General features: G+C 37.8%; 1 long non-coding RNA gene across 1 annotated transcript in view; it reads left to right on the top strand.

Moving 5' to 3' along the window:
- The first annotated feature begins 765 nt into the window (after positions 1 to 765).
- Positions 766 to 14,865, top strand: part of LOC132367921 (uncharacterized) — a 96,293-nt gene continuing 82,193 nt past the window's right edge. Inside the window, exon 1 of the long non-coding RNA XR_009503879.1 lies at positions 766 to 805. This is a non-coding gene — a long non-coding RNA (uncharacterized LOC132367921). The remainder of the gene's footprint in view (positions 806 to 14,865) is intronic.

The raw sequence follows: 14,865 nt of genomic DNA, 5'->3' as shown, positions 1-14,865 counted from the left end.
TGAATCTCCTATTATAGACTTTTCATTTGACCTCTATAGTCATTGGCTGTCAAATATACACAGAGGTCTGTCTGGGGTCCATCTCTTCAGATGCACAGCAGACCATTTAAGCTAAATGGATGGGGAAGCTGGAAGGCAGTAGATTGAGGTACAATAATAATCATTGAACACCAGCAAAGGCATATTTATTTCCACATGTACTATCTCAGTTAATCCAAACAACTCCCTCCCGTTCAGGCATTTCACAGAGGAGAAAACTGAGACATGAAGAGGACAGAATACTTTTCCCAATGTCACCTAATGGCAGAATCAGAATTTAGACTTGGGACTTCCAAATCCAAGGTCTAGTGCTCTGTCAGCTATACTGCCACAGAGAACATTGCATACATAAAAGCATTTCGTAAACCTTAAATCTTTATGAAAATGTTAGTTACTGCTATTGTGGATAGTTAGAAAAATGTGCTTGTTAGTTTTGTCTGGCTGGTCAGCCATCCAGGGCTTTTCTAATGAGGCAATGAACCCAACAGGGGTGAGGGGATGAGCTGCCAAGCCTTTCACATCAACTTTGTGCGCACTAATTAAACATTATGCCTGGATAAATGGCCCAGGATGACAAAGTCCACAGCTTCTCACAGATGGTTCCAGGAAGTCGCATGGTTGGCTGGAGAGAATTTGGTCATGAATAAGATGCAACCTCAAACCTCCTCCACTGGTTCTGTGTGAACAGGTACATTAATCTTCCTTTGTATCAGTAGCAAGCTGTGGGGTGAATGGCAGGTGGGCCCCAGAAGTCAATTTCCCATTGGTGAGTATCTGCTAAATATATGCTGATTTCATTATAATATATAAGGAGAGCGATATATACTGCGCTATGAGATTGAGCTCTAAAATAATAATTCATTTTAAGTGTTTTTTTTTTTCTTTGAACCTATGCTGTTTATCTTGGCAACCTCCCTTAAATGTCCTTTGACTTTTTACAAGCTGGTTTATTTGTCAAGTTTGCTCTCTTCATTTCTTTGTGTTCAGTGGAACTTCTCTGGGATTTTCCTCCAACAAAATTTTACACCAGAGAGGGAAATATACATAGTCTAATTCCCTAGGGAATGAAATAGGTTTACAACTTATGCAAGATATTGGTCATGCATACTATTATTATAATAAATATTAAGACAACTCTAGCTTGGAGTCTCAGAGGCAGCTAGCTGTCTACACAAAACTTTACTAAATCTGGGGTATGCTCTACCTTTTCTGTCTCAAGTTCTGCAAGTATAGAAAAACCAAGTTTTTTCTTCACTTCAGTAGTTGTGTGACTGGCTGATTATAGCTTTTGTGTGTGTATTGTGGTAAGGGTACGTTTTCTTGTGGAGTACCTGAAAAATCAGTCAGAAGAGAAACTACTTAAAAGTCTTGAATCGTCTAGTCACCCAAATGAGAATGTATTTGCTGATGGTTAACATGAAGATGGGTCTTCTACACCCTCTATCTAATGTTACCCAAGATATGTGACTTCAGTGGATCCACCCCACTAAGTCTTGGACAGGGACTCAACACCTGATATAAGCAGACCATAATCTTATTTACCCCAAGCTCTTATCCAGATCCAGTATTGATATTTGGGGCAAGTCTTTATTTACTTGACACCATGCTGGTTTTTTAATATTTATTATTATTTATTATCCTGTTAATGCTTAAAAAATACTCTAAAGGTGGTTCGATTGTTTTACAAATAGAGACACCGACCTCCTAGAAAATTTAATTGATTTGTTCAGGGTAGGAGCTGGGATGTGAATCCAGGGTTTCTAAATTTTTAATTCTATGTTCTTTCATTGGTGATTTGGTGTAACAGGCTCCTATTGTTAACAAGATATGGTCTGTTGGGCAAGGAGGAAACCACCAAGCCATTCTGATTAATCTTGCCCATCAGTCAACTTGCAGGCATCCTTGGTAGTCTGCACCCTCTTTTTTGCCCAACATTTAGCTTGAGGGTGATGAGGCATGAGATTCTCTAATAATGCTCCTGCCCATAAATTCTTTACACTCAACCAAGGTTAATGGTGAACTATTTTTAAAAAAATGATGGTGTTTGGTCATTCATTTGCTTCAAATAACTGGCCTAGGGCTGATGCCTAAGGTGGAACTAGGCACCACTCTAGTTCACCAGCCCTTTAGAGACATCTACAATCAAAATTTCTAGTCCTAGAAGAGTCATACAAAGTCATATGGACCTGGGATACAATAAAGAATTTAAACTTCTCTGTAGAGAAGACTCTATCTCCAAAGTCTTAAGAGGAAGATGAAGGTAAGGGGGCAGTAACCTTGATTTCTGTAAGAAAAAGATGAGCTTTCTGGTCAATGTGTATGCAGTTAATTTCTGAAGATGAGTTCATTCTTGCCTTGTAAAAAAAAAATGAGCAATTTAGTTTTCCGAACATTTTGTGGCTGAGCAAAGTTGAGGTGAATTACTTGTGGTAAGAAGCCACGGTTTCTGTCCATCTTCAAGAGGTAACAAAGCCTCAAAAGTCCAAGACGCATGTTTCTTTTGATTAATTCAATGCCATCGGACACTTCCTCTGCATTAGAAAGCGAGGTGATCTAACCATTGTTGCATTTTGTGGAATAAAAATGTGGTGAAAATTGGATACCTCTAGGATGGCTTGAAGACCTTGTTTTTGGAGACCATGTGACATAGATTATGCTTCGCTTCATTTCAGAAGAGTGAATACCAGGGAAAGTAATGCAATAGACTAAGAAGATAGCATGTTGAACTCCTCTTCCTGGAATCATTCCCAGAGCTTTCACTGCTTACTATTTTCTGATGATTCCCAAATTTAAATCTTTAGCTCAGGACTTTGCAATGAACTCCAGACCCAGTTTTCAACTGCCTGTTCAACAGTTCCACCAGCATGTTTTGCATACATGTATTACTTCTCTGACCAACACAATCACTGTGCCTCTGTTTTCTTGTCTTTCTTAACTGTAGCTAGAGTCATTCTAGAATCGTTCTTTCCTCTTGTTCCTTACATTTGATGAATCCCTATGTTATGTTAATCCTACCTTAGTAGTATCCCTCAAATTCAATTCTACTTCATTTACCACTCATTCCCACCATCCTGGATTTGTCTTTCCAGGATTATTACAGACATTCCCCACCAATATCCTTGTCTCTATCTCTCCTCTCTCCAGTCTCTTACATGATTTGCTGCGAGAGTTTTCATCCTAAAAACAATGGCATCATGTTGCTTCCTTGCTTAAAGATCTCCATTGTCTTCTCCTTGGCAGCAGCATAAAGTTCAAACTCATTCATATGGTTTACAAGGTCTTTCACAATCTGGACCCGACTTATCTTTTCAATCTCATCACTTGCCACTCCCCTCAATCACACACACTTCACAATCACCAAACTGAACTGTCTCGTTCCCTTAACACATGGTGTGTTTTGTTCACTGTGTTTGTTTGCATAAGCTTTTCCCGTGGCTTAGAATCCCCTCTACTTTTTCCCAGAGTCCCTAGTCATCTTTAAAAACAGCACAGTCACTGATAACAGGCATATTAATTGACCCTTTATTCCGATCTAGGGACTATGTTAAGGGCTTTGCATGTATCATCTCAACTTTTAAAACATTCCCAAGATGTGGGTATTATTCACATTTTAAAGAGGAGGTAATGAGATTTAGAGAGCTTGGGTAATTGCCAAATTTACACACGGTATCCAGGCTGAAGGACTCTGGAGCCCATACTCTAATCTCTACAGTGTAGTGCTTGAAAAATTAAGTGATCGAATATACGAAAGGATGAACCAATAGTACTAGGAAGATTGCGAGCTTTGTTTTTGGAGAAAACATGGCATGAATTATATATTCTTTATCTTTAGAGTAGGAGCTACCGGCCCTTTTTTTGCACTGAGAATTGTAAATTTATCATCATTGAGCCTCTTCTCTGAAGCTCCTGTGATTACCACCATAATCCATTCCAGGTAGGGTTCATAGGCTCTCCCACTGTGCTCCCATAAATTCATACTTCTCTTTTTATCAGAATTGATAAATGGTGAGTTCTGATAAAAACTTATCAAATATTATCAATATTGGCTCAAGTGTTTGTCTCTCACCAGACAATGAGCTCCTAGAGAATCAAGAAAATATCTCTTTCCTCTTTTAACTGCTGTGGTACCCAACACGATAGTTGGTCCAGAGTAGGAATATGGTGTGCATTTCTGGAATAAATGAATGAATGGACTTAACACCTTTGTTTTAGTCTAGGAGTAGATATAACTATTCTGATGCATAATATTTCTGCTTACGTTTACACTCAGTGAGCTTATACCTCAGAGTGACTGTGAATTGTAAGCTGTAATTCTGGTGTTCCTAAGTGTCTCTCCAAGCTGCTGTGTGCCTCTTCTAGCGGGAGCATCTTGCCATGCTAATTCTACGTCTAGAGTTTAAGACACAGTTTATATTTTTGTCTATAACCTGGCCTCTAAACACATGCTAATGATTTTCTCTGGTGCTCAACTGAAATACTGGTGATCCATTCTAATCCTAGAAGAAAAACTGGGTATTTTTGGCTTCTACAGTTGTTGAAGAATTATATTTTATAGGGACTTCCCTGGTGGTCCAGTGATAAGGAATCCGCCTTCCAATGCAGGGTATGTGGGTTCGATCCCTGGTCAGGGAACTAAGATCCCACATGCCGCGGGGCAACTAAGCCCACGTGCCACAACTAGAGAAGAGAAAACCAGCACACCACAACTAGAGAGAAGCCCACATGCCGCAACGAAGAGCCTGTGTGCTGCAACAAAAGATCCCGTGTGCCCCAACCAAGACCTGACACAGCCAAAAATAAATAAAACAAATAAATAACAAATAAATCTTAAAGAATTATATAAAACAATGAAAAAAATGGATGATTTAAGGAATTTCAAGAGTAGTATTTTTTTCTTTTTAAAAATTTATTTATTTATTTTATTTATTTTATTTTTGGCTGCACTGGGTCTTCATTGCTGCCCTCGGGCTTTCTCTCGTTGCGGTGAGTAGGGACTACTCTTCGTTGCAGTGCGTGGGCTTCTCATTGCGGTGGCTTCTCTTGTTGCAGAGTACGGGCTCTAGGCACGCGGGTTTCAGTAGTTGTGGCACATGGGCTCAGTAGTTGTGGCTCACGGGCTCTAGAGCGCAGGCTCAGTAGTTGTGGCTCATGGCCTTAGTTGATCCACGGCATGTGGGATCTTCCCGGACCAGGGCTCGAACCCGTGTCCCCTGCATTGGCAGGTGGCTTCTTAATCACTGCACCACCAGGGAAGCCCCCTATTTTTTTCTATATTGAATTTTTACCTGAAACAAACACTGGAAACTAACCTTCACATAAGATGTGACTCTACTCCTATTGAGTGGTGGATAGAATATTAATGTAAAAGCTTAAGAAGATGATATTGAAATTCTAACTTGACTTCTAGGTTTCTGATTTGTAATTTGTCAAAATGATGTACGGCAATCAAAAGTCTTTTTATGAATTTATCTTCCCTTTTTTGTGTGATTGGTATGCTATTTCTGCTGCATAGACTGTTGCTAGCTGCCTAGGCCAACTAAAGCTATGGAGCCAAATACTAGCAATCAGGCCAGGGGGAAATGCTATGGGAGTGCATGTAGGGCAGATAGGATAGCAAAGCCCATACTAGGAAGAAATGTGAAAATGGGGGTGATAGTTGGGAGATGTGGTCAGGGCTTAAGTTAATATCTGGATAGCAAAAGAGAGATTCTGTGTTTCACAAGTGAAATTCATAACCTTGGGGTTGGCAATTTGATGAGAGAGGTGAAAGTTGACAGGAGCATATCGGCTTATAAAGTATGTGAACTTTGGTGAAGGCCCAGTTCGGACAGAGTGGTTTCCTTGAGAAATAGTCATATAACTTAAGTACAGGTGAGTCACCTGGAGACCTGCTCTTGCCAGGTTACACATTAAAAACAGCCCAATAAGTACAGCTCACTGCCACCACCCCAAACCACTATCAATTTAACGCTAAAGACTGGAAAATGATGTGGATATTTACTATCTTTTCTTGAAGGACTACTCCAGAGGTTTACACCTTATTTCATTCAGCAAAATATATTAAATTTTTTCTTCATTCATCCATCTGTCCAAAGACATAAAAAAATTTCCCCTCTTTCCATTTCCAATTCAATCTCTGATTCTCAGTCTCTGACCCTAACTCTGTGTTCCTTGCCTCTCCATCATTCCTTTCCTCTTTATCTATCCTGGGACTACTCCTCCGACTCCCCAGCCCAGAGCAGGATTCTGGTGAATAAAGTTCTCTCTCTCCTTGCAGAGATCAGCCCTCCTTTTTGAAGACTCAGTGAAGCCCTAACTTCATCTCTTTTAAGGTATATTTCTTCCAAGCTATCCTGACATTGGAAAATTTTATGGGGAAAAGAATTTCCAAAGGGAAGGCATGTAACTTGATCCTTCCCAAGCGACAGTTGCTTCATGGAAGATCAGCTGTTGATCAAGTTGGACAAGGCTAGGCTTTGCAAAGTCCCTGCCACTGGCAAGAACATCCAGAACCAGATTGTCCAAAGATATTGTATATATGGGTTGCTGCTTAAGAGTTTGTGGTTACAGCTGCATTCTCCACAGTGCCAACTATTAGGCAGTAATGAAGGGAAGGACATGGCTAAAAGGGCAGTGCTGGTTTGAGGACACTAATTATCTGTTGAAAAATCTTCAGTTTTTTCCTTTGGAGCCAAAGATGATTTCTAGCATCAGAATAAATTGGTGCAATGGCTAAATTCAGAATGAATGAGATAGGCTCATACAGTTTTTCAGAGAATATTTTGGGAAATTTTCTGCAAACTTGTTGAAATTGGGATATTCAAATGATACTGATGATATTAAAATTGGGAAATACATTTAGAGAAATAATTTGACAACATCTACCAAGTATCTTAAAAATGATCATTAATTCCATTTCTGAGTATCTCTCCAATGAAATGTCTGAAAAAATGAAGACTTTATGAATAAAGATGCCTATTGCAATGTTCTTTTTTTATTTTTCAGTTTTAATATTTTTTACTGAAGTATAGTTGATTTACAATGCTGTGTTAAATTCTGCTGTACAGCAAAGTGATTCAGGTATACATCTATATTCTTTCTTTTTTTAAATATTCTTTTCCATTATGGTTTGTCATAGGATATTGAATGTAGTTCTCTGTGCTATACAGTAGGCCTTTCTTGTTTATCCGTTCTGTATATAAAAGCTTACATCTGTTAACCTCAACCTTCCACTCCATGGCCCCCTCAAGCCCCTCCACCTTGGCAATCACCAGTCTGTTCTCTGAGTCTGTGATTCTGTTTTTGTTTCATAGATAGGTTCATTTCTGTCATATTTTATATTCCACATATAAGTCATAGCATATGGTATTTGTCTTTCTCTTTCTGACTTACTTCACTTAGTATGATAATCTCTAGTTGCATCCATGCTGCAGCAAATGGCATTATTTTGATTTTTTTTATGGCTGAGTAGTATATATGTACCACATCTTCTTTATCCATTCATCTGTTGATGGACATTTAGGTTGTTTCCATGTCTTGGCTACTGTGAATAGTGCTGCTATAAATATAGGGGTACATGTATCTTTTTGAATTATAGTATTGTCTGGATATATGCCCAGGAGTGGGATTGCTGATCATATGGTAATTCAATTTTTAGTTTTCTGAGGAACCTCCATACTGTTTTCCTCAGTGGCTGCACCATCTTACATTCCCTCCAGCAGTGTAAGAGGGTTCCCTTTTCTCCACACCCTCTACAGCATTTGTTATTTGTAGAGTTTTTAATGATGGCCATTCTGACCGGTGTGAGGTGGCACCTAATTGTAGTTTTGATTTGTATTTCTCTAATAATTAGCGATGTTCAGCATCTTTTCATGTGCCTATTGGCCGTTTGTATTTCTTCTTTGGAGTAATGTCTATTTAGGTCTCCTGCCCATTTTTCGACTGGGTTTTTGTTTTTTTGTTGTTGAGTTGTATGAGCTGTTTGTATAATTTGGAAATTAAGCCCTTGTCAGTCACATCATTTGCAAATATTTTCTTGCATTCTGTAGGTTGCCTTTTCGTTTTGTTTATGGTTTCCTTTGCTGTACAAAAGCTTGTAAGTTTGTTTAGGTTGGAATATATTTTAAAACCACTGCAGAGTCATAACCAATGTCAACAACAGAAATTGCCTGCAGTGTTCTTCGTAACAGAGATCAATTGGTAAAAGCTAAAAGGACTATTCTGTTGAGAAAAATATTATACAAATCATGGTAAACATGCTCAATGGATAATTAAGCGGCCAGTAACCTGGTACTGTTTATGACCATGTTATAATATTCAGTGTAAGATGTAAAGTTATAAAGAATTACAAGTTTGTAAGAGATATATAAAACTATATATAATGTATATATGTATTAAAGAGACCCATATATATGCTGTCTACAGGAGACCCACTTCAGACCTAGGGACACATACAGACTGAAAGTGAGGGGATGGAAAAAGATATTCCATGCAAATGGAAATCAAAAGAAAGCTGGAGTAGCAATTCTCATACCAGACAAAATAGACTTTAAAATAAAGACTATTATAAGAGACAAGGAAGGACACTACATAATGATCAAGGGATCAATCCAAGAGGAAGACATAACAATTGTAAATATTTATGCACCCAACATAGGAGCACCTCAATACGTAAGGCAAATGCTAACAGCCATAAAAAGGGAAACTGACAGTAGCACAGTAATAGTAGGGGACTTTAACACCCCACTTTCACCAATGGACAGATCATCCAAAATGAAAATAAATAAGGAAACACAAGCTTTAAATGATACATTAAATAAGATGGACTTAATTGATATTTATAGGACATTCCATCCCAAAACAACAGAATATACTTTCTTCTCAAGTGCTCATGGAACGTTATTCAGGATAGATCATATCTTGGGTCATAAATCAAGCCTTGGTAAATTTAAGAAAATTGAAATTGTATCAAGTATCTTTTTGGACCACAACGTTATGAGGCTAGATATCAATTACAGGAAAAAAACTGTAAAAAATACAAACACATGGAAGCTAAACAGTACACTACTAAATAACCAAGAGATCACTGAGGAAATCAAAGAGGAAATCAAAAAATACCTAGAAACAAATGACGATGAAAACATGACCCCCCAAACCCTATGGGATGGTGCAAAAGCAGTTCTAAGAGGGAAGCTTATAGCAATACAATCCTACCTCAAGAAACAAGAAAAATCTCAAATAAACAACCTAACAGTACACCTAAAGCAATTAGAGAAAGAAGAACAAAAAACCCCCAAAGTTAGCAGAAAGAAAGAAATCATAAAGATCAGATCAGAAATAAATGAAAAAGAAATGAAGGAAACAGTAGCAAAGATCAATACAACTAAAAGCTGGTTCTTTGAGAAGATAAACAAAATTGATAAACCATTAGCCAGACTTATCAAGAAAAAAAGGGAGAAGACTCAAATCAATAGAATTAGAAATGAAAAAGGAGAAGTAACAACTGACATTGCAGAAATACAAAGGATCATGAGAGATTACTACAAGCAACTTTACACCAATAAAATGGACAACCTGGAAGAAATGGACAGATTCTTAGAAAAGCACAACCTTCTGAGACTGAACCAGGAAGAAATAGAAAATATGAACAGACCAATCACAAGCACTGAAATTGAAACTGTGATTAAAAGTCTTCCAACAAACAAAAGCCCAGGACCAGATGGCTTCACGGGTGAATTCTATCAAACATTTAGAGAAGAGCTAACACCTATCCTTCTCAAACTCTTCCAAAATATAGCAGAGGGAGGAACACGCCAAAACTCATTCTACGAGGCCACCATCACCCTGATACCAAAACCAGACAAAGATGTCACAAAGAAAGAAAACTACAAGCCAATATCACTGATGAACATAGATGCAAAAATCCTCAAAAAAATACTAGCAAACAGAATCCAGCAGCACATTAAAAGGATCATACACCATGATCAAGTGGGGTTTATCCCAGGAATCAAGGATTTTTCAATATATGCAAATCAATCAATGTGATATACCATATTAACAAATTGAAGGATAAAAACCATGTGATCATCTCAATAGATGCAGAGAAAGCTTTCGACAAAATTCAACACCCATTTATGATAAAAACCCTCCAGAAAGTAGGCATAGAGGGAACTTACCTCAATGTTATGAAGGCCATATATGACAAACCCACAGCCAACATCATTTTCAATGGTGGAAAATTGAAACCATTTCCACTAAGATCAGGAATAAGACAAAGTTGCCCACTCTTACCACTATTATTCAACATAGTTTTGGATGTTTTAGCCACAGCAATCAGAGAAGAGAAAGAGATAAAAGGAATCCAAATCAGAAAAGAAGAAGTAAAACAGTCACTGTTTGCAGATGACATGATACTATACATAGAGAATCGTAAAGATGCTACCAGAAAACTACTAGAGCTAATCAATGAATCTGGTAAAGTAGCAGGATACAAAATTAATATGCACAGAAATCTCTTGCATTCCTATACACTAATGATGAAAAATCTGAAGGGGAATTTAAGGAAACACTCCTATTTACCATTGCAACAAAAAGAATAAAATACCTAGGAATAAACCTACCTAAGGAGACAAAAGACCTGTATGCAGAAAACTATAAGACACTGATGAAAGAAATTAAAGATGATACAAACAGATAAAGAGATATACCATGTTCTTGGACTGGAAGGATCAACATTGTGAAAATGACTATACTACCCAAAGCAATCTACAGATTCAATGCAATCCCTATCAAACTACCAATGGCATTTTTCACAGAAGTAGAGCAAAAATTTCATAATTTGTATGGAAGCACAAAAGACCCCGAATTGCCAAAGGAATCTTGACAAAGAAAAACAGAGCTGGAGGAATCAGGCTCCCTGACTTCAGACTATACTACAAAGCTACAGTAGTCAAGACAGTATGGTACTGGCACAAAAACAGACATATAGATCAATGGAACAGGATAGAAAGCCCAGAGATAAAACCATGCACATATTATCCCCTTATCTTTGATAAAGGAGGCAAGAATATACAGTGGAGAAAAGACAGCCTCTTCAATAAGTGGTGCTGGGAAAACTGGACAGCTACATGTAAAAGAATGAAATTAGGACACTCCCTAACACCATACACAAAAATAAAGTCAAAATGGATTAAAGACCTAAATGTAAGGCCAGACACTATCAAACTCTTAGAGGAAAACATAGGCAGAACACACTTTGACATAAATCACAGCAAGATCCTTTTTGACCCACCTCCTAGAGAAATGGAAATAAAAGCAAAGATAAACAAATGGGACCTAATGAAACATAAAAGCTTTTGTACAACAAAGGAAACCATAAACAAGATGAAAAGACAACCCTCTGAATGGGAGAAAATATTTGCAAATGAAGCAACTGACAAAGGATTAATCTCCAAAATATACAAGCAACTCATGCAGCTTGTATGAACAATCCAAAAATGGGCAGAAGATCTAAATAGACATTTTTCCAAAGAAGATATACAGATTGCCAACAAACACATGAGAAGATGCTCAACATCACTAATCATTAGAGAAATGCAAATCAAAGCTACAATGAGGTATGACCTCACACCAGTCAGAATGGCCATCATCAAAAAATCTACAAGCAATAAATGCTGGAGAGGGTGTGGAGAAAAGGGAACCCTCTTGCACTGTTGGTGGGAATGTCAATTGATACAGCCACTGTGGAGGACAGTATGGAGGTTCCTTAAAAAACTAAAAATAGAACTACCATATGACCCAGCAGTCCCACTCCTGGGCATATACCCTGAGAAAACCATAATTCAAAAACAGTCATGTACCACAATGTTCATTGCAGCTCTATTTACAATAGCCAGGACATGAAAGCAACATAAGTGTCCATCGACAGATGAATGGATGAAGAAGATGTGGCACATGTATACAATGGAATATTACTCAGCCATAAAAAGAAACGAAATTGAGTTATTTGTAGTGAAGTGGATGGACCTAGAGTCTGTCATACAGACTGAAGTAAGTCAGAAAGAGAAAAACTAATACCGTATGCTAACACATATATATGCAATCTAAAAAAAAAAAAAAAACAAAGTAGTCATGGAGAACCTAGAGGCAAGACGGGGATAAAGATGCAGACCTACTAGAGAATGGACTTGAGGACACGGGGAGGGGGAAGGGTAAGCTGGAACACAGAGAGTGGCATTGACATATATACACTACGAGATATAAAATAGATAGCTAGTGGAAAGCAGCTACATAGCACAGGGAGATCAGCTGGGTGCTTTGTGACCAGCTAGAAGGGTGGGATAGGGAGGGTGGGAGATGCAAGACAGAAGAGATATGGGGATATAGATATATATATATGTATAACTGATTCACTTTGTTATAAAGCAGAAACTAACACACCACTGTAAAGCAATTATATGCCAATAAAAACGTTAAAAAAAAAAAAAGAGTCATGTACCACAATGTTCATTGCAGCTCTATTTACAATAGCCAGGACATGGAAGCAACCTAAGTGTCCACTGACAGATGAATGGATAAAGAAGATGTGGCACATATATACAATGGAATATTACTCAGCCATTAAAAGATATGAAATTGAGTTACTCCTAGTGAGGTGGATGGACCTAGAGTCTGTCATACAGAGTGAAGCCAGAAAGAGAAAAACAAATACCTTATGCTAATGCATATATGTGGAATCTAAAAAAAAAAAAAAATGGTTCTGAAGAACCTAGGGACAGGACAGGAATAAAGACACAGACATAGAAAATGGCCTGAGGACACAGTGAGTGGCTGGGACAAAGTGAGAGAGTGGCATTGACATATATACACTACCAGATGTAAAATAGATAGCTAGTGGAAAGCAGCTACGTAGCACAGGGAGATCAGCTTGGTGCTTTCTGACCACCTAGAGGGGTGGGATAGGGAGGGTGGGAGGGAGACGCAAGAGGGAGGGGATATGGGGATATATGTATACGTTTAGCTGATTCACTTTGTTATACAGCAGAAACTAACACAACATTTTAAAGCAATTATACTCCAATAAAGATGTTTAAAAAAAAAAAAAGAGGAAAAAAAAACCCCAACCCTAAACTGATACTTACAGTTGACTTAGGATGCTGATACTATGGGTTTCCTGCATCTTCTTTCTACTTTTCTATATTTAACATTTCTTTTATAAAGACCATGTACTTCTTTAATAAGAATAATAGTAGTAGTAGTAGTGAACATTGGTAAAAATATTTATTTATTAAAAGAATTTTTTTATTGAAGTATAGTTGATTTACAATGTTGTGTTAGTTTCAGGTGTACAGCTGATTCCATTTTATATATATATATATATATATATATATATATATATATATATATATTCTTTTTCAGATTCTTTTTCCATATAGGTTATTACAAAAGGTAAAAATAATTAAATACAATTCCAAATGGAACATTGGCCTTGGGTGCTGAAGCTTATTGCTGTAAACAATTTTCTTTTTTTTTTGTTTTTTGGTTCCACTCCCCTTAAAATGATACCTCACAATGCAATTTCTAGCATCGTCAGCTGTGAGATTGTTGTAATCTCAAGGAATGCATGCTGGTCTTAACAACCATGGCAACAGACTTTGCAAAAAGTTAAATGGAATGTGTCTGATTAAGGATCTACCACAACTGAGTTCAATTTGAATCTTACTTGGTGTTGGAGTTCTGTTTTCAATTCTAGCGCAGGTGCACTGTGGTACCATTGGAAGAGAATTGCCACTTATTCCCTGTGGGACATTTAGCTGTCACTTATCTTCTTGAATCTCAGTTTCCCTCTCTTTTAAACATGGATAGTAATACCTACATTAGAGAACTGTTGACTGAAGCCAAGGAGGCAATTACTATACAGAAAAGCACCATGTAGACATTGGGGAAGCAGTTCAGTGTGTAGGAAAGTGAGCATGGTTTGTCATGGAGCGCACCTGCGTTTTCCTGGCTCTGCCAGTTGCTGTGTCTGAGGCCTTCAGAAGAGGACCCAACACTCCTGACCCTTACTTGTTCCATTTGTAAAATGGGGATAATGGCACTCACTTTGCAAAGTTATTATGTGGGTTGGAAATAATATTTGTTAAGAAAATGCCTGATTTGAAGCCTTTAGAATTAGTAACCATTATTTTTAAGTATTTATCGAAAGCAACTTGACCTATATTCCCTGAGTATGCTCCAACCATTCACATTCACTGTATCTGAATAATCAAGAACTCTTGATGACAGGTTATGGGCACTGCGAACAATGTTCCTGGATTCCAGTCTAATGGATTCTGAAAAGCACGCTCGGCTAACGTTATCCTTTCTTTTGGAGAACTTGCACTTCACATTGCTAATTTTGTAAGTAGAGTTTTAATGTGAGTCTCTGCAGCTTGGTTGGGTTTGCTGTATCTGAAATTAATTGTGGAGATTCTGGCCCCAGTAATTTTCTTGATCTGGTAAGTCAGTTGTTTAAAGATTTTTGTCTATGCTTTGTAGAAAGTACTGATTTGGAAGCTATGCCCTTGCTTTCTGAAATACTTAATCATGCAGCCTTGTTGGTGATGTAGAGATTTTTCCTTGGGCCATTAAAAATGACCACACTGTTTCAATTCAATGAGACCTTACAGGAGTTGGTTCACTGTGGTCTTTTCCAACAGGAGAATCTTGAAATACATACATTAGTAAATTCTAAAATCTGCCGTCTTGAGCCAAAAGAGATACCTCTGTGGTGCAAATAGCTATGCCCTCAACAGGGTGTTGACTGGATTTGTAAAATGTCAATCTCTA

This window comes from Balaenoptera ricei, chromosome 6 (assembly GCF_028023285.1).
Source record: "Balaenoptera ricei isolate mBalRic1 chromosome 6, mBalRic1.hap2, whole genome shotgun sequence".
In the NCBI taxonomy this organism is placed as follows: Eukaryota; Metazoa; Chordata; class Mammalia; order Artiodactyla; family Balaenopteridae; genus Balaenoptera; species Balaenoptera ricei.
The sequence above is the reverse complement of the archived record's forward strand: the minus strand, read 5'-3'. Positions and strand labels throughout refer to the sequence as shown.